Consider the following 21,458-nt stretch of genomic DNA (forward strand, 5'->3'; position numbering starts at 1 on the left):
TCTTTAGAGTTTCCTGTGACTGCACAGATTTTTGATATATAGAAATGTGCACTTATATTCAAACCTGGAATATAGTAAATTTTCCACAAGGGGATAAGCATGTACTAAGGAGACCAATAAGCATATTTGAACTTCTTTACTATTTCACTTTTTAGAGATTGATGGACTTCAGAAACTACACAGTCTAGTCCTTTTCTCTGATGAGGAAAGTGAGGCAGGAAAGACGAGAGTTCTTTTTCAAGATCACGTAGCTGGCCGAGTATGACTAGAAGTCAATGTCTTGTTTCCAAAACACGAATTTAGAATGAGTCTCTGCTTTAAGAAAGGCAAAGTGATAAGCACGTGCAAAGAGTATATTTAAAAGTTCAATTGCATTTTGCCAGTACTTGCTGTCTAATTTGGTTAGAACACTGCCAATGTAATGATGCCATTTTAAGCTCTATGCTCATGTGACAAACCTCCAGTCACTTACGGGGAAAGGTAAATATAAACTGTAATCCTAACTCTAATAAACTTTACTGCAAGTGTAGGGGGCCAAATTAGATAATTGCTATTGAAAGCAATAATTCCTAGAGAAAACATAGCATCACAAAGACCACATTGGTGAGTAAATATTAAATGCTTAAGCAGTAAAATAAATTTATTCTAACTATTAAAATGTATTTTCTATACATGGATTTATCCAGAATTTTGGTGCATGAAGAGAATAATACAGAACATGGACTTAAAAAATACATGAGAAATGCATTTTATACTGTGGAAAACAAAGAGAAGGAATGGTTAAATCTAATTTTCTGAACCTTTTGGTGTAGTGTATACTATCTATAATTTTTTTAAAAGATTGTGAACATTCCTTTTGTGGGATGTTATCCTGTTTTTATTTTTTAAAGTTAAATAAATGGTACATAATATATTACTTCTGTTACTTACACAAGAATAATTATAAAAATTATCAGAGCATTTTGGTATATATCTACAATAAGTTTTAGGGTTCTCTGTTCTATTTAGAAGACAAACCATACTATGTTTTTCAGAAATGTAGTTTTTATTTAATATGGAATTTTAGACCTTATTCAATTGATACAAAGTTAATCTTACCTGATTATAATGTGATATAAATGTAAAGCTGCATACAGGCATGGGTTATTTGTTAAAAGTTTTGAAAGATGTACAATTAGCTTAACAATATGCTGAACAGAACCTCCAATTATTTAATGTCTCACTTTACACTTGAAACACTATTATTGCTCTGGCAACCTATAGCTCTTCCTCACCAGCATTCAATCTTGAAAAGATAAAGCGTGTTCAGGTTGAGTTATTCCTTGGTTTAACACATTTTGAAGCATTTTAGAATGCCCTCTGATCACCATAGTTCATATCCTTGCATAGATCAAAACCTATCTCCAGAATACCTTTGCAATTATCTTTTGCCCAAGTCATAATTTCAAATAGTATGTCTCTAGGCTGTGAAATATATATTTTTTCTCCATGTTGAGAAATAATTTTTTTATAAGCAAAAAAATGAGTTCACTTCCTAGTAGCAATGTTTTACTCTCTTAACAAACTTAACAACTTATGGTCATTTCTTTTTCAGGAGTAGATACTCTTGAAGATTGTATTTATTATTCATAGTTTTTAAAATGCTGGATTGACATTTTAACTTGATGGTAAAATAATGGGTAACTTACAGTTGCAATCGTTTTTTTTTACACCAATGTTATTAGAAACCCAACCCTTTCTTTATATTTTATGATTACTGACAATTTCCATATTCTCAAAACAAAACAAAAAAATACCTTTAAAAATAGAACATCTTACATTATTATGAAAATGCCAAAAAGATACAAACTGCTTAACAAAGGAAAAAAGACATTTTTAAAAAGTATGTATTCGATGAACAAAACTTAGTGAAAACTGAATCCTTCAAACTCATTGAAGTGCAGTCAGGGTAGTATATAATCTAGCTATCATGTTACCCATGTATTTTACTTATAAATAGGAGTAAAAGGGGTTCATATTGTTGTTCCCTGGGATCAAATTCTTTTAAGTACTATTTGACCAATTACTAATTTTTTAATCTGTCATACTTTTAGGAGTTGGTACATTTTTACTGATCCATTAGTGCAAATTTATATAGGTTCACTAAGTCTTTAAATATAACCTATATCACTTACTTCCAGGTTTATTGTCCTATCATTGTATATAAATACACTTTCTATTTTAGGAAGCATGAATCATATCTACACATTTATGCTGGAATCGATCTGATCCTATACGTCTTCTCAGTGAGATTAGACCAGAAACAAATCATTGACAGGAACATTTTCTAAAAGGTCCAGAATATGTTGGTTTTAGTTTCTGATGGGAGAATTTGTGCCCTGCTCTTAATTTTAGTCATTTCCCTCTTAAGGGTATTTTGTACCAGCTTGAAATAAAGAACAAGATAGGCCAGCTTTCTAGGTTGATGGAAGGAAATTGTTTGCATAAAATCTGGAAATAGTCAAGCATGTTCCAACACTGAGAGTATGACCAGGTAATACTAGGATGACAGTTACATCAGTTTGTGTGCCTAAATTCAGTAGTGGGGTAGGGTCTACCTACCACCCTTGATTTAATGCTTTTCACTGAACAAACATGCATATCAATAAAATGCAAAACATGAGGGACAGGAAAATAGCTAGTAGCTTTTTATGTACTCCCATTATTGTTTTTGTTTGTTTGCTGTTTTCTATAATGAGATAAAGAAAGTAGTTGAAACAAGGCAGGGATAGAAGAAACATCTCAGGGTCAGTGATTCTTCCATATCATAGATAAGATTTTCAGTGTATTTCCTACCATTTTCATGTCAGAGAGACTCTAAATGTAACGAAAATGAACACTTTTTATCCATTTAAAACATTTAAATATTATACTCTGTTGAAAAGAAAGATATCAATCAAATGAAGAAACAAAAACTCACAGACACAGATAACAGGTTAGTGGTTACCAGAGGGTAAGGGGGTAGGCAAGGGTGAAAGGGGTCAACTATATGGTGATGGAAAGAAAACTGACTCTGGGTGGTGAACACACAATGTGATATATAGACGATGTATTACAGAATTGTACACCTAAAACCTATGTAACTTTACTAACAATTGTCACCCCAATAAACTTAAATATATATATCAATTTCAGGTATGAAAAAGGCAAGTTTTGTGTCAATGAGAATTATCTTAAGGACTTGCATTTAAGAATAGAGAATTCTTCCTCAAATGTCAGTTTTACTTAGATAAAAGTTGGGAAGAGTATAAAGCAGAGTTGCATAAACAATCACTCATTCAACAGAGGACATAAAGAGACATTTCTCCAAAGAAGATATACAGATGGCCAGCACACACATGAAAAGATGCTCAACATCACTAATCATCAGGGAAATGCAAATCAAAATCATAATGAGATACCACCTCACACCAGTCAGAATGGCTATTATCAAAATGTAAACAAGTAAATGTGCTGGCCCTTGTGCACTGTTGATAGGACTGTAAATTGGTGCAGCCCCTATGGAAAACAGTATGGAGAAACTAAACCAAAAATAGATCTTCCATATGATCCAACAATTTCACGTCTGAGTATTTATCCAAGAAAACAAAAATGCTAATTCAATATATACATGAACCCCTATGTTTATTGCAGCATTATTTTCAGTAGCCAAGATATGGAAGGAACCTAAGTATCCATCCGTAGATGAATAGATAAAGAAGATGTTATGTGTGTGTGTGTGTGTGTGTGTGTGTGTGTGTGTATATTCATTCATTCTTTCAATGGAATATTACTCAGCCATAAAAATATCAAAATCTTGCCATTTGCAACAACATGGTTGGATCTTGAGGATATTATGCTAAGTGAAAAAAGTTAGGCCAAGAAAGACAAACCCTGTATACTTTCATTTATATGTGGAACCAAAAAATGGAAAATAAAAAATGAAGTCATAGTAACAGATATCAAAATGATGGTTGCTAGATTGAAGGTGTGTGGGAGGATGGGTAAAAATGGTGAGGGGCAATATAGTCACTAATACTGTAATAAGTTTGCATGGTGACAGGTAATTACTAAATTTAGGGTATATAAATATCAAATCACTATGTTGTATACCTGAAACTAATTTAATGTTTCTGGTCAAGAGGGTGGAGTAGGTAAACACTGTGCTCACTTCTTCTCAGGACCACATCAATTATAACTAAACCACAGAACAATCATTATTGAGAATCACCTGAAGTCTAGCTGAGCTGAAGCCCTACAGCCACCTTACAACTGATAGGAGGGGCAGAGATGCAGAATGGGCTGGATCCACACCCATGTATGGTGGTTAAAAATTGGGAGAGATAGCTTAGTCAGAGAGGTTTCCCCTCAAGGAGTGAGGGACCCCTGCCCCTTACAGCAGGCTCCACGGCCCAGAATACTGGTGCTGAAAAGAGGGGCTCCCATAACTTCTGGCTGTGAAAACAGGATTCTGACCATCTGGGTGAGATAGAAAGCTGCAGGAAAAGCAGAAATCCTCTTAAAGGTCCCACACAGGCACTCACCCTGTACTCCAGCAGAGGGAAGGTGACTCTGGGGGTGTCGGAGACTTTTCAGGAGAGACTGAGTTGCGTAATTCGGGGTGAAGACTGGAGGAACAGTCTCCATTTTCCCTGTGTGGGGTCGTTCTACCATTCAGCCGGCAAACGGGCACCATCTTTCCTGTGTTGAGCCCGCCCCCACAGGCCAAATCTGAATCTGATTGGTCTGGTGAGCTCTGCTGCTCCATCCTGCTGACTCACTGAGCTGCATACAGCAGGAGGCATTATCAGCAGCTGAACCTTATGGGAGCCAGGACAGATAAAGAGCTTCCCAGAAAAGAAAAAGCTAAAGGAGCTCATCACCACCAATCCAGTATTATAAGGAATGTTAGAGGGACTTCTTTAAGATGGGGGGGGAGACAATAATATGAATAATAAAATGGCAATAACTACATATTTATCAACAGTTGCTTTCAACGTAAGTGGATTAAATGCTCCATAAAATAACAGGATGGCTGAATGGACAAGAAAACAAAACCCTTACTTATATATGTTGCCTACAAGAAACTCATTTCAGATTGAAAGACACGCATAGACTGAAAATAAAAGGATGGAAAATTTATTTCATGAAAATGAGGCAAAAAAAAAAAAAAATGCTAGGGTAGCAATACTTACACCAAACAAAATAGACTTGAAAATGAAGGCCATAACAAGAGACAAATAAGGAGCCAGTAATCCCACTTCTGGGTATTTATCTGAAGAAACCCAAAACACTACTTCCAGGGGACATGTGCATCCATATGTGTTCATTGCAGCATTATTTACAATAGCCAAGATATGGAGGCAGCCTGGGTTTCCATTCATAGAAGATTGGATAAAGAGAAGGTGGTACATATAAAATGAATATGCATTGCTTGGCCATGGAAGGGAGTGTGTTGCTGCCATCTGCTGTGGCATGGATAGACCTGGAGGGTATTGTGCTGAGTGGAGTATGTCAGAGAAAGACAGATACAATGTGATTTCACTTATATGTGGAATCTAAGAACAAAATTAACAAACAAAACAGAAACAAACTCATAGATACAGAGAAGAAATTGATGGTTACCAAATGGGAGGAGGGTTGGGGGTGTGGGTGAAAACAGGGGACGGGATTAAGAAGTACAAAGTGGTTGTTACAAAGAAGTCATGGGGATGTAGGGTATAGAATAAGGTATATTGTCAATAATATTGTAAGAACTATGTATGGTATCACATGGATACTAGATTTGTTGGGGTGATAGGTGGGAGGTGATTGGGGTGTGGGTGAAAAAGATGAAGGGATTAAGAAGTACAAATTGGTAATTACAAAATAGTCATGTGGATGTAGAGTAAAACATAGAGAATAAGTCAATAATATTGTAATAACTATGTATAAGAGGTCCAAATTTTTAGGTATAAAAAAATTAGTCATAGAGATGTAATTGTACAGCCTAGGGAATATAGCGAACAATATTGTGATACCGTGGTACAGCATCGGACGGCTGCTGGACTTATCATGGTGATTACTTCTTAGGTATCTAAAGGTTGAATAACTGGTGTATACCTGAAACTAATATAATGTTATATGCTAACTGTATTTTAGTTAAAATCATTAAAAAAAGAAACTAATATAATATTGTATACCAACTATATTTAAACAAAAAAGGAATCAACCATTCAGAAAACATGAACTCTAAAAAACATTAATTATTCAGAAGTAAGAACTGACATGGAATAGAAAATTGTTTAAGTCTGTCAGCGTGTATTCTATCCTTGAAAAGTCAAACTGAATTGTAACTACCTTATTGAAACATTAATGAAGGGGGGGTGTTCTAGTAATTTTATATAAGAAGTTTTATTTATTTAAAAAATCTTGCTCAAAACCTTCCACAAAACATCCCCATTTTACCCACAGTCAAAGCCAAAACACATACAGAGGCCTACAGAGCAGTGTATCATTTGGTCCCTATCTCCTTTAATATTTGGTCCCTACTAATATTTGTCCCTTCAACTCACTTGACTTCAAGTGCACATGACCCTCTTATTATTTATTGAATGCACTAAACACGCTAGTGTGTAAGCCCTTCATTCTTCTTTTTCCCTTTCCCAGGAATTCTCCTTGTAGAGTTGTTTTCTTGACTCATTTCCTACATCCTCATGTCTTTGCTCAAATCACTAAGGTCCATTCTAATCATCCTTAAAATTGCAAACCATCCCTTTACCTTAACCGTAGTCTATATTTCTCACCAACATATACCATCTCAAAACATACAGCATGGTGTTCTTATTCATTATGGTTTTGTTTTATAATTTCCTTGTTATATGTATTGCCTGACTTCTCTGACTAGTGTAAGTTCTATGAAGGTAGGGCTTTTAAATTATGTAACTGATGCATCCCAAGCACTTAGAAGAGTGCCTAGCACATTAAATATTCATTGAATGAATTCTAATACAAATTATATTTAAAAACTAAATCCATGCAGAGATTTCAAATGAAGGTTTAACAATTGTATGATTCAAATGGAGCTGTTTTTTCCTTGCATAAGAAAATTGAGTGTTCTCTCATCCTTCACACTTTGGCATACCATACAGAGAAGACAATGAATATTGTGATCCTTTCCACAAACTTCCATGATGATCTGTACTCCTAACTCTCTTAGTTGCTCAGTTCCCCCAGGAACAGTAACTGAAAGGTAAGTCTTAAGTCACTCACATGAGATCCTTTAGTCTTTTTGTTTGGCCTTATTCATATCTGGGCTCCTGGTGTAAACATGTATGTCAAAGGGGGACATTTCAATGAGTTGCCCCTAGAATTATGGCCTTATCTCTCCCCTGGACAAAGTAGAATCCCTAGTGCCTTCTCTTTGATGAAATGCCTAACCAAGAAATGTACACACAAAGAAAATTTAATCTCTGAGTGCACTTTTACATCCTGTCAGTTCTTTCCTTCCTTTTCTCTTTACAAAGCCAAGGAAAGCACATACTTCTGAGGCACAATTTTTCCACTAAGCAGTAAACATGGGCTGCAGGATGGGCAGAGATGGAAAGCCCAGTTTTCTTCATTGAAGCACACTGTAATTGATGCCAAGTAGACTGTAGGTGCCTATTATACATGCACTTGATTAATACTTGAGTACGACTGTTCTCCTACATACAGACATTCAATGGCAAAACACACTCTAAGAAGACAGCAAGCACTATTCGAGATGCACAAAGCTGTTTCAGTGGGAAAGACCCCTTTATATTTTACATTTGTACATTACAGTACAATATTGATACATGAATTTGTGATTTTGGACCAAACAGGTGGGAGCTTACCTTTCTCCAGACGTAATGCGATTGAGGGAGAATTGATCCTTGTTGCAGCCAGATCAATTTCCAAAATCTGTGATATTTTCCCTTCACCATGATGTTCCTAATAAGTTCTATAAACTTTTTTATGGAGCCAATCCTCTTTGTTTATGTTAGAAGAAAGCTTAGAAAGAAGATGAGGATTCTTTTTCCCTCTATGGAGTATCAGAGGGTAGTTAGTAGCTAGAGTGAGGATTTTAGTTGATATTTAGAGGATTCATGATGTATACACTAGTTCAGGAATGAAAGGTCTTTTAAAAAAGTAATCACATTTAAAATCTTTCTTTTGTCCATGTAACTCCATATGTGGGAGACTATCCTAAACCCACACACCCAACACACACACACATACACGCATGAATACACACACACAGGATATTAGCAACTGTTGTTCTATTAGTTTTTCTATTTAAGTGCCTAGTTCCTCATATGAAAGTCAATATAAAGAAGAGAGATGGTTTTCCTATGAGGCCCCATCCAAATGCAAGCACGCTGTAATGGGTGGGAATATGTAAAATTCCCCTGGTCTTATGAGAATAAGAAATCTTCTGAGATGCATATTAGTTTATGTTCCACGGTGCCTGTTTTTCAGTGAAGAGGAAAGAGATATAAATGTTTAAACTTAGGTATAATTTATTAGAATAACAGAAATAGAAGTTTAGTGAGTAAAGGAAAGTAAGGAAATAGAAAAAAAATAATAAAAAAGAAGTCAGGAAAAAAAGAAAAACAAAGGAAAGATAGTAAATATAAATTCTGAAATAAAATAGAATTAATAAAATCTAATATATCAGCAACTACAATTATTTCTATAAAAAGCACTGATTTCTCCTATTAGAAGAAAAAGACTCTTAAATTGGATTTTTAAAGATTCGACATTTTAAAATTAGTTTCTGGTGTACAAAACAATGTAATAGTTAGACAATTACCCCCCTCACAAAGTGATAACTCCCCTCCCGCAATCTACTACCCCTCTGACATCATATATAGCTGTTACAATTCCGTTATCTCTATTCCCCTTGCTGTATTCCACATTCATGACTATATGCAAATATCTATATCGATATCTAGATATCTATATCTATATCTAGATATCTATATCTAGATATCTATATCTATATCTATATCTATATCTATATCTATATCTATACACACACAGAGTGCCAAAAAATGTATGCACATTTTAAAAAAGGAAAAAAACTGTATTCAAATTATGCTGATGGTAATCACTTTGAGCATCTGTTGGATTTGTTATCCGTACATATTGAGAATACAATTTTAATACAGTTATTTCCTTTCTTAAAATGTGTATACTTTTTTTGGCACCCTCTGTATATACAAGCACACACACACACACACACACACACACACACACACACGAGGTCTGACAATTAAGTGTGCAGACTTGTTGCAACGATGTTGCTAATCTTTTTTGATATCAGAGAGATTATTCATTATGAATTTGTATCAACTGGAAAAACAGTTAACCAAGTTTACTATTTGGAAGTGCTGAAAATGCTGCATAAAAAAGTTAGACGACCTGAACTTTTCACCAACAATTCATGGCTCTTGCATCACGACAATACACCAGCTCTCACGGCACTGTCTGTGAGGGAGTTTTTATCCAGTAAACAAAGAACTGTATTGGAACACCCTCCCTACTCACCTGATCTGGCCCACAGTAACTTCTTTCTTTACCCGAAGATAAAGGAAATATTGAAAGGAAGACAAAGCTTAGAAAGATGAGGGTTTTTTCCACTCTATGAAGTATCAGAGGATAGTAGTAGCTAGAGTGAGGATCTCAGTTGATATTTAGAGAATTCACAATGTCTCCACTAGTGCAGGGATGAAAGTTCTTTTAAAAAATTAATCACGGGTAATATCAAGGGTAATTCAATGACAGCTCTGATGGCCATTCCAGAAAAAGTGTTCCAAAATTGTTTTGAAAGGTGGATTAGGCCTTGGCATCAGTGCATAGTTTCCCAAAGGGAGTACTTTGAAGGTGACTGTAGTGATATTCATCAATGAGGTATGTAGCACTTTTTCTAGGATGAGTTCACAAACCTAATTGTCAGAGTTCATATATATATATATTTAATTATATTTGACATTCAATATTATTCAGCTTCAGGTGTAAACCAAGTTTTTACTCACTACAACTGATATTCTTAGTAAAATAACACATGAAATTAAGAGGTAATGGAATTTAAAAAGACATATTTGTTATATATTATACAAATAAATTGGAGGGTAGTCATGAAATTCTGCAGCATTCAATGTTAAATAAACTATACATAGTATATTTATCTTAATATTGTTTATTACATTCCTATATGTATTTTTTGTTTATATATGTACTTTTTGTTTATATATACTCACATATTTTGTGGGTGTGAAGTACCTACAAAATCGTGAATGAAAAAGATACATAACAAATTTGTGATAAGTGATTGTGTCTGAGGAGAAAGGGTTGAAGACTGGACTGCAGAGACAGAATAAGGAGTGTTCTAACTCTCTCTGATAAATCATATTGACAAAATAGTTACACCTAATAATTTTAACAGCTAGGTAAATGGATATATACAAGATATTCTCATTGAATTTCTCTGTTTTCAACTTATTAAAATATAATAAACAAGTACAGAATTTCCCTCGTGGAAAGGCTGATCATGTTATATGCCTTCATTCTCTGCAATGCGTTCATGCAATGTTAGGAATCAGTAGCAGGCAGAGCAAACTGTTTATTCAGTTAATTTCTGTATATCCTTCAAATGCTTCTCTGGAATCACTCTTTTTTATAAGAATTCTGTCAGTCCCGCACCGGTTATAACTCTTTTGTGAAATTGTCTGCCTTGAGCAAAGAAAATAGAAGGCGGGGAAAGAATATACAGAAGGTGCCAAAAAAATGTATACACATTTTAAGAAAGGAAAAAAAAATGTATTAAAATTGTAATACTCAATATATACTGACAACAAAAGATGAATACAAGTCACATTTGACTTCTGCAATTACAAGAGGTGCTCAAAGTTGTTACCATCAATGTAATTTTAATACAGTTTTCTCCTTTCTTAAACGTGTATGCATTTTTTTGGCACCATCTATATTGGTTCAAATAACTTCGAGTAACGAAGCATTGGGGAAAAATGTGGTTTTAGGAAAAGCTGCATTCGGTGTTAAAATAAGGTCATGGGACTGCTTCTTTCTATCTCTTGGCTCTACCTTCTGTACTATTGACTTGGTTTCTAAATCTCTCCACTGGGACCATAAGTGTTTGAAGCAAACCGACATTCTTTAAGCTTCAAATCAATCATAAAAGAAAGAGCTAGAGGTTGTATCAGATGTCCAGCCAAATTCTCATTATAGCAAATTGAGTAATTGGGAATGCGGTATGAAAGCTGGGAACCGGGGTATGAAAGCCCAGCTCATTGGTATTAATGGGGACAATTCTGTGGCCTAACTTCAGGGATAGGGTAAAGCGAATGTTCTTAGGAGTTAGCTTGAGCTAGGTAGTTCTTCTTGTCCTGCTTTCCCCAATCTATTAACATTCTCCCATGATAGTGTCACCGAATAAATAACGTACACACGAGACCTTGACTCAGGGGAATCATGCTTAACACAGGGCATATTGATGTCTATATAATTATAAAGCCTCATTTCTGGAGCAAGAGTCAGGCCAAGCAACCTGAAAACACTGAGAGAATATGCATGGGGGTTTCTCTCAAACAAAACTTGGGAGTCTGGTTTCAACAGAATTCCTGCAGCTTTATAGCAAGCCTTGAAGTTGGATAATGTGAATCCTTTGCTATTGCTCTTCTTTAGATTGTTTTGGTTCTTTGGTTCCTTAGCCTCTCCATATAAATTTTGTATATAGGAATATCATTGCTTTTTCTAAACGGAACTTGAATCCTACTACACAGTTGAATTCATGTATTAATTCTAGGAAATTTTTTAAAGTAGATTCTTTGCTATTGTCTAAGTAGGCAATCGACATCTACACATAAAAACAATATTTCTTCTACTCAGATCAGTGTGTTTACTTATTTTTTCTTCCTTGATTGTGCTGCCTAGGACTTCTACCCATTAAGGTAAATCTAAAATTCTTGACACAGTTTTAAAAGCCCAGCCTAGGATTTCAATTTCATTTTGAATTCTATCTCCCTTAAACCAAATGAATCTTTCAATCCCTCAAAAGTTCCAGGATCCTCTCTCCCTCAAACTATCTTTAAAGTTGTTTCTTCTCCCTGAAACTCTCCTTTTACCTTCCTTTAACTCGGTCACCTAGTTAACTACTACTCATTCTTGGGTCTTAGCTCCTTCAGAATGTCATCCCCTGAGTTTCTCACTCTAAGATAGATGTTCCTGCTATTGCCATCCAATTACCATGTCCATAGCACTTATTGTAATTGTAGTTGCATAATCAAAATCCATTCAGTCACTAAGACTATTTTAATTTTGGCAGAGACCGCTTCTATTGGTTTACTCACATTCATATTACCTAACATAGTGAGAAGTTCCAAAATAAATGTTCTTTAAATATTTCTTGAAGAGCTAAACGAAAAATATGTAAGTTAGCAATACATATGTCAACTGATTACTGCAGTAATTAATTAAATCCTAGGAAATCAAAATGCATTTCTTCTTTTTCTCTAAATGTATGTGTCTGACATACCAGGTTAATAACATCCAACTATAGCAGACTAAGTAATCCTTATCATTGCTAGCAGCAGCACAACTTCACTGACTAGTATTTATTAAGTACATGCTATACAATAGGCATAATGATAAGCTTTATTATTTATCAATTATAACAATCCAATATTTAGCTATTGTAATCTCCTCTTGCCATTAAGTATAGGAAAGATGTCCACATATTAAGAATTTTGAAGTTATTCTTTGAATTTCACCAGTGAGATATAATCTGCCTAACTAGTGAAATATAGTCATTTTAGTATGAACATGCAAATCCATTCAGATTAATACAATTCTACTAAATTCAACTATTATTAATTGTTGGCCTGTTAGGCACTAACAGTTATTAATGTTACAAATGAATAAAACATAATCCCTCCTTTCTCAGTTAAAAAGGTGTGCCAATGATTATGTCAATGACTCTAAGTTAAATCAAATGATTATAAATAAAGAACAACGTAGGTATGAAGTGTCTGGGGGCTTGGGAGAGAGAAAGTTAGTGCTGAAGTCTTTTGGGTTGGGACAAGATTCAGGTAGATCCTTAATTGACTGTGAAAGGAAAATATTTGCTAAGCATAATGCAAAATAAAGAATTAAAATGATGATACTAATAAGTTTTGTGAGCTCCATTCTCCTACCTCTTTAATGATTAAATAATATGAATTAAAGCTTCTCTTGTTTTTTGCTTGAAAAAGGTGAAAACGCACTCTTAGCAATTTCTTTTTATTTGAGATTAGTACACATTATATTAACAGCATCAAACATTTCCTTTATATTTCCCAGAAAATGCAGGCAGTAAAAAGAAAGATATTTCTACTAATTCTGAAATATTGTTCTCTATTCCCATCTTTATTTTTAATATATTTTACATGTAACAATTTCACCATTGGATGGCAATATTGCTTGTTATTTTTCCTTCAGTATTCTAATAAGCATTTAACTAGTGAGGAAAAAATGATGCTGCCTAAGAATTAAGATTTATTATTCAATTTTATTTCTTTGTTTGGGTTATTTTATTTTATACTGGCATATCATAATAAAAACTATGCAAAATGATGTTCACCCCCAGAATGTTGATGTAATCTCAGTTAAGAAGTCAATACGTCCAACATTCTTCTTTCTAGAAGGAAGATGAGGTTATCTGTTTTACACTAAGCCTGACTCTACTCTTAATTTGCTGTTATGCCTGAATAATCTTTACCCGTCCTCAGATGTAAAAATCCCCACAATTAAGGACCATGTGAAAAGATTGTTGATAATCATTTGCTATGAATCATTAGAATCTCAATTCCCTGAAAAATCACCTTTGCTCAGTAAGTATTTTTAAAATGGTTTGAATTAGTAGACATAAATTTCAAAGAAGAAAATGTGTTACTTCAATAGCTGTAATGTGTGTTCTGACTGGTGGATCACCTACCACAGTTTACCTTATCTTCAAAGTAGTCCAGCTCTAGCTAACCATACAAATGTTAAAGCACGTCCCAAAGGAAAAGGCGTTTTTCATAGAGTGTCATGGTAGCCTACCATTCATAAGAAAGAATGAGAATTATTATAAAATATAATATATAGAATGCTAATAAGACAATGGTCCATCAATTCAACCCATTTATACTACAAGTGAATAACAATAGAAAGCTATAATCTTGTCCACAGTCTATGACATAGCTCCTAATATGTATTCCCATTTATGGATTGTAGATATTCATAGTTAAAATTCATTAATGAATGATAAACAATTGAGTAACATTGTGATTCCCAATTCCAGACTACTTACAAACTACACAGAGATGTTTGTCTATATAAGGATTGTTTTTACTCAATATAATATCTGTTATTTATCTTAACTTAGTAATGTAGTCATGCATGTTTAATATACCCTTCTAAATAAATTGGGTAAGTTGTAGAAAGTATACTTTTGAAATTAAACATTGAAACTAAGATTACTTCCTAATTCGATAAATCATCTGATCTCTTATGTTCATTGTTTAGTTTTATTTATGGTAGTGTTTCATTAAACTGAGTAGTTTATTTTAATAAATATAAGATTAGCTCATTATTCTTCATATCCTGCTTACTAAAATTTGTTTCATTTTGTTAGGAATATTGATCAGCGGCCATATAGACATACCATTCACTCTAGATCAGGCAGCAGATTGGACAGATCAGACAAGTCCCGAGCTAGGACTTGGGCAGCCTTTTATCATCGTGTGCCGAAAGAGTCCACCTGCTAGGACCATCATAGTAATATTAGTGTTGTGTATATTGAAAAGGCCTGATGCTATGTTATATAAAATGGTACCATTTGTTCTAATATCTGATGCAATAACTTACTATTTATTTATCATAAATCATGGTTAAAGGATCTCCATACATGGTAGCACTAGATATATTTCTGGAAAATATTTACATGGAACAAAGTTGCTTTATAATGTTTACACGCTTCAGAGCATTAACACCTCTGGTACTTGGTGAGTACTCTGAATATATATGAAGGACACATGAGAATCCATATTGTTTCAGTGGTCTCAGAGTCAGACATTATGGTGTGGAGTTTGTACTTAGATAGTAAAATATCTTATTATAAGTTAAGCCTATTTTTCAGGGTACAATTTCCCTAAAAGTCATATTCTGTAAATAGTTTCACATTTGTTGTTTTAAAAACATAGGTTTCATATTTCTGTTTAATTACATAAAGTTTTAAATATTTGCATTTTTTTGTATATATAGTTCAAGAGAAACAGTCTTAATTTCACCACTGCCTCCATGTTATCACCCAATTCTATCAAAATATAGTTTTAAAATTCTTCCTCCTTTCAAATAATGAAGTTGAGTAATGAGACAGTGTTCTTAAAATCATCTGATAATGTGCTACCTCCTCATACCTTCACATGAAAATTCCTATTTTCTGTTATGATGAATAATGCACTCTCATCTTTTAGTAAAAATATTATGATTCTAAATATGAAAACTCAGTCATTTTCAAATATAGAGCTTTGCCATTGTACTAAAACTATAGGTAGATTTTTATGAAAACTGTGACTCATGCTATAATGATGAAAATAAAAGTATTACATATTTTATTAATTTCAACTCATTCAGCAAAAGGCAAATAACTTCCTTGGGTAAATAAAATGAGTACAGTAACTTTGTAAGTAAAGCATTCACTTTTTAAAGAAAAATAAATTCTTCCAGGACATTATTGGACAAATGGCATTGCAGTTAGATAAATTCTATTTTCATGTCCATGACCTGAAAGTGACAATAGAAATAGCAAGAATAACCTACTCTTATGAGTGGGAAGAATAATTAGATTTGTATGCAGGGATCTGTGCAGTCTTTTACACTGAAACGTTCTAAGGAAAATAATTATTGGATACACTGCCATGGTAAGGTTATGCAAAGTTTCTATTTGCCCTCTGTGACTTGTGGTGACCTGAAATCTTCTCATGTTCTTTTTGAGTTGTGATGACCTTGCTGGCACCATGCTCCCTATGCCTCATTTCAATGAAATGCACAAGTTGAATATCTAGTGTCAATGATAATGAAAGAGGATTTTGAGAGTTAGCTATTTATGGCTCAGGAAACTATCTGCAAACACAATTAAACACAATTTAAAACTTTGTATCAGTTATTAAAAATCAACAGAACTACGATGGTAACAACATACCACACAGAATAAAATGACACTGGTAAGATTAATTTCTTGAATCATAAATAAATGAATAAAAAGAGATGATAGGGCTATTTGAAATACTTTAACTTTCCAAGAGTAAATAAAATCTTTACCTGCTTGATGATTAGTTATAAATAAGCGAACTTACAGCACTGACCAAATATCTTCATTTAGAAGCAATTCACATTTAGTTGCTAAACTTAACCATAGAAATTTCAGGGGAAAGTAATTATAGAGGCAATTTCAATATAAAGCCACACAGGGAAGTAATTTAGGGTACTAATAACCATGGCCTCTAAACAAAGATGTAGAAAATAGACTCTGTATCTTATTTAAATGAAAGAGGTTAAAAAGAAAATAGCATCAAATGTGGCTTTGGTTAGGAAAAACAGTTTTATATTTATTTCCAGATACATGTCACTCACACGATTATGTGTGGCAAGATTGTACTGTGGTGTTTTCTAGAGACATATTTAAAATATGATATAGATAGAAGTAAATAGGTTTTATATACTGTTTCAGACATTGTGCTAAATGACAGTCTTAGTTTGATAACTCTAGTTCTCTGATACCACCTTTGAAGGACTTCCCTTTAGCTCTCAAATTATGTTTGCAGGTCTTACTCTGATAAGGGAGGCATGAGGATTAAAAAGCGAGGATAAGTTGGAATAAATAGTAATAAAGACAGTGTAAATTAATAGTAAGATTTATGGTTATTTGGATCAAGAGGGAGCATATCAAAATGCTTAAGAAGTCACATTAGCAATGAAAGACTTGTGGGTTCAGATTCCAGCTTCACAATTCATAGGAAGTATGATTTTGATGAAATATTTAAGGCTCTTTTTCATTTTTAATGTGGAATAATATTTAATTTTTTTTAACTTTCAATTTGAGGTAATAAAACCAAATTTCATCTTTAATTTATTGTAACAGCAGAGATATTATATTTAGATGTTTTGTAGAGTGCTTGGTATGTACTTGACCAACTCTTAATGACTGATGATTTATTATTAAAATTCTTCAACAGACTTTCCTTGGCAAGTCTTCCTTTCCATTCCCACTTTCTATTTTTTCTCCATTCCTATTAATTATGATCCAATGATTCTGTATACCCGAGAGATTCATGGGTCTACTTGTTATGTTTTCTTTTCTCATCCTTTCTTCCTCCCTCCCTCCCTTCCTTCCACCTTCTTTCTTTGTCTATCTCTACCTCTCTGCCTATCTCTATTTCTGCTGCTTGTTTCTAAAATTGCTTGTCTTCCATTTTCACACGTTGAAATCAACAGATACTTCAAGTTGTTGTGTTTTCCTGTTTGCATATGTCTTCTTGTGCCAGGTATCCCGTAGGTACACACGTTCATGACCAAGTATCCTTCACTCTCCGTGGTGGAAGAGCAGAGAAGACTGAGATAGGTTCATGGGACAGCTTTTAGCTAGGTTATAAGAAATATAGCAGTCTAATTTATGCAAGGAAGATTAAGGGGTGATTAATACTGTCTTCAAATATTCAAAGAAATTTCATGTAAGAAGAGACATGGTCTATGTTATACCGGAAGACTGATGTGTCACCTGTTAATTGTGGTGGGTCTGGGATAAGGAACTGTCAGGAGACAGATTTCAGTTTTTTGTAAAGAGGAATATGCTAATAAGCCAGGTAGTACTAGGAAACCCTCTTAAGTTACCTAGAGGATAGCTTATACTTGATCAGTTCAAGGGGAACCTGGGCAGCAATTTGTCAAGTAAACCTCTTACCTAAAGCTATGTGAGCTTGCAAGAGATGGTGTATTAGTTTTATGTAGCTGCTGTACCTTTTTTTTCTGTATTGTTTTTGTTTTGTAAGTACCAAAAATGTGTAGCTTAAAAAATTAAATTTATTCTCTCAGAGTTCTGGAGGACAGAAGTCTGAAATAAGGTGACAGTGGCGCTGCACGCCCTCCAGCAGCTCTTAGGGAGGATCCATTCCATGCTTCTCTTTTTCCTACAAATGGCTACTGGCTGTCTTTGGAATTCTGTGACTTGCTGTAGCATCATTGCAATCTTGGCCTGCATTTCCACATGGCCTTCTCCTTTGTGTATCTGTTTCAGGCTTCTGCTGCTCTCAAGGTATACGTATGATTGTATTTACGTCCTGTCCAGATAATCCAGGATAAGATTTTCCTCTCAAGAGCCTCACCTTAAGCACAACTTTTTCCAGATAAGATAATATTCACAGGTTCCAGGAATTAGGACATGTACATACAGCTTTACGGCTACCATTTAATCCATTACAGATGGCTTCAGATGTTCTAAGTCTCAGATTCTATTACTCTGTGATTCAATAAATGATTTCACTTTTGAGTAAGTTCTGGAGGAAGTAAATACCAAAGGAAGCTTTAAGGAGAGGTAGCAATTTAACTGGGATCAAATATCCCAGTTAAAAACATATCCTATGCCAAGAGTGGCTTATGTTTAGCATGTCATCAGAAAGGGTATACCCTTATTGCCCTGCTCACTTTATCTGTCTGTCAAATCATGATTTTTTTTATATGAGGCTTTCAGCATATGGATGAAAATATAATAGTAAGCCTACAAATATGTGTCATGATATATGCCATCAAACAGATGAAGTCAGACAAAATGGCCCTGCTTCTGAGAGGTTATATGGAAATATATATGTATTTTTAAAATATACAAAAGTACTGAACCACTTTAAGATTTTAATATATTAACAAAATTAACACATGTGAGGAAAATATATATTCTTGCTTCATAAAGACTGGTACATGAGGCCTGACAATTAAGTTTGTGAACCTATTGCAATGATGTTGCTAAACTTTTTTGACATTAGAGGGATTATTCATTATGAATTTGTGCCAACTGGACAAAGAGTTAACCAAGTTTACTGTTTGGAAGTGCTGAAAAGGCTGCGTGAAAAAGTTAGATGACCTGAACTTTTCACCAACAATTCATTGCTCTTGCATCATGACAATGCACCAGCTCACATGGTACTGTCTGTGAGGGAGGTTTTAGCCAGTAAAAAATTACTGTATAGAAACACCCTCCCTACTCACCTGATCTGGCTCCCAATGATTTATTTCTTTACCCAAAGGAAAAGAGTTCCAAAATTGCTTTGAAGGGTGGACTAGATATTGGCATTGGTGCATAACATTAGAATGTTTGAATGTTCTGAAGAAATACATTAGCTTATAAAATGGAGTATTACATATAGAATATAACAGTTATTTTAGTATATTTATTAACCTGATAGACAATATTGTCATCTATTGGTTTATTTGGCACTTAACTGAAAATTTTGTGATTCACATAGTTATTTTCATCTACCTCAAAGTCCTAAATAGAGTTAAAACAGTCAATTGTTTCCTGAAAGAAGTCATTCCCTTACAAATAGATTGTGGTATCATCCATAAGTATGTGTTTTTTAAGTCCAATTCATAGTTTTTCTTTAGAACATTTTAATTCAATTAAAATCACATCTTCACTGAGATGGTAATATTATAGATATTAAGGGATGAATAAAATAAATTTCCTACTTTAGAACACTTTCTTACCAAAAAATTTATTTCAAAAAAGAACGCAAAAACACTTAAGAAAAGGTAAGTGCAGTTGATAAATATTTATGTATAACTAATGAGTTCTACTTTTTTTACCAGGATGATGCTCTACCACCATCTGTAGAATTGATAACTTTTTTTTTTCTTGTCAGGGATGACAATTTTCATTGACATATTTACTGTCTCCTCCTGGCACCTTTTTAACCATTTATAATTTGCTCTTAAGTAGATCTGTAAAATAAAGAAAGGCAACTGGTTCACAAAACTATTTAATTTCTTGAAAACTTAAGGAAACATAAAGCCTACATCTTATCAACCTATCTGTGTTGCCTTCCTTGCTCTTAAATTCAGGTTGCTTTGCACTGCTGGAGAGAATTGAAACAGAAACAGTGCAGACCTGTGGTACTGAAAACGCACAGTCCACAATCTCAGCTAATTCTTCTGTGATGTTTGGCATTTTACCTGAAGTTCACATTTTCCAAATCTTTTTGTGAATACAGATAACATTAGAGAATTAACGTTATAATTTCAATGTCATGACTCTTGTCATCTCCTTTAAACAATGGATTTTCAATCTCCTGCTGTGTTCCCCCTCAAGCACTTCATGGCTCCCACAGCCTGTTTTACATATTTCCATTAATAAATCCAATCCTCTGCACTGCTCAGTCAATAGCTCTTGGATACCTGCCACAACTGAGAATGAGAAGGCTTGAGAACTGAAGCCTCTTTTTTTTCCCACAATTTTAAAAAAATTTCGTATTTTATATCAGTTTAGCTTCAGGTGTACGGCATATTGCTTAGACATTTATATAATTTATGAGGTGATTCCCCCAATTAGTCTCCTACCCACCTGGCACTGTACATAGTTAGTATGATATTACTGACTATATTCTCTATGCTATACTTCACATCGCCATGACTATTTTTTTAATTAGTTTCAGGTGTACAAGACAATGCAATAATTAGACATTTCACCCCTCACAAAGTGATAACCCCCCTCTTCCAATCTGCTAACCCTCTGACATCATATATAGCTGTTACGATTCCATTGACTCTGTTCCCTGCTGTACTCCATATCACATGACCATATATATATATATATATATATATATATATATATATATATATATATATATTAAATTATAGTTGACATTCAATATTATTCAGCTTCAGCTTCAGGTGTACACTGCAGTGATCAGGCACCTACACCGCCCATGAAGTGGTCTCCCTAATAAGACAAATGCCCATCTGACACCCTACAACATCTTTACATTATTGATTATATTCCCCAAACAGTCTTTCATATCCCCTGGCAATATTGTAGTTACCAATTTATGCTGTCTAATCCCTTCCCTTTCTTGCTCATTCTCAACCCCCTCCCTTCTAGCAACCATAAGTTTTTCCTCTATATCTCTGAGACTGTTTCTGTTTACTTGGCTCATTTATTCAGTTCTTTAGATTCCACACATAAGTGAGATCATATGATATTTGTCTTTCTCCGACTGACTTATTCCACTTAGCATAATGTTCTCTAGGTCCATCCATATCGTTGCAAATGGTAAGATTTTCATTTTTCTTTATAGCCAAGCAATACCACAGTTTCTTAACCCAGTCATCTACTGATGGACATTTCGGTTGTT

General features: G+C 34.1%; 1 long non-coding RNA gene across 1 annotated transcript in view; it reads left to right on the top strand.

Moving 5' to 3' along the window:
• The first annotated feature begins 491 nt into the window (after window positions 1–491).
• LOC141573152 (uncharacterized) overlaps window positions 492–21,458 on the top strand; it is a 71,333-nt gene continuing 50,366 nt past the window's right edge. Inside the window, exon 1 of the long non-coding RNA XR_012498772.1 lies at window positions 492–603. This is a non-coding gene — a long non-coding RNA (uncharacterized LOC141573152). The remainder of the gene's footprint in view (window positions 604–21,458) is intronic.

Source organism: Rhinolophus sinicus, linkage group LG09 (assembly GCF_036562045.2).
Source record: "Rhinolophus sinicus isolate RSC01 linkage group LG09, ASM3656204v1, whole genome shotgun sequence".
NCBI classification, from domain to species: domain Eukaryota; kingdom Metazoa; phylum Chordata; class Mammalia; order Chiroptera; family Rhinolophidae; genus Rhinolophus; species Rhinolophus sinicus.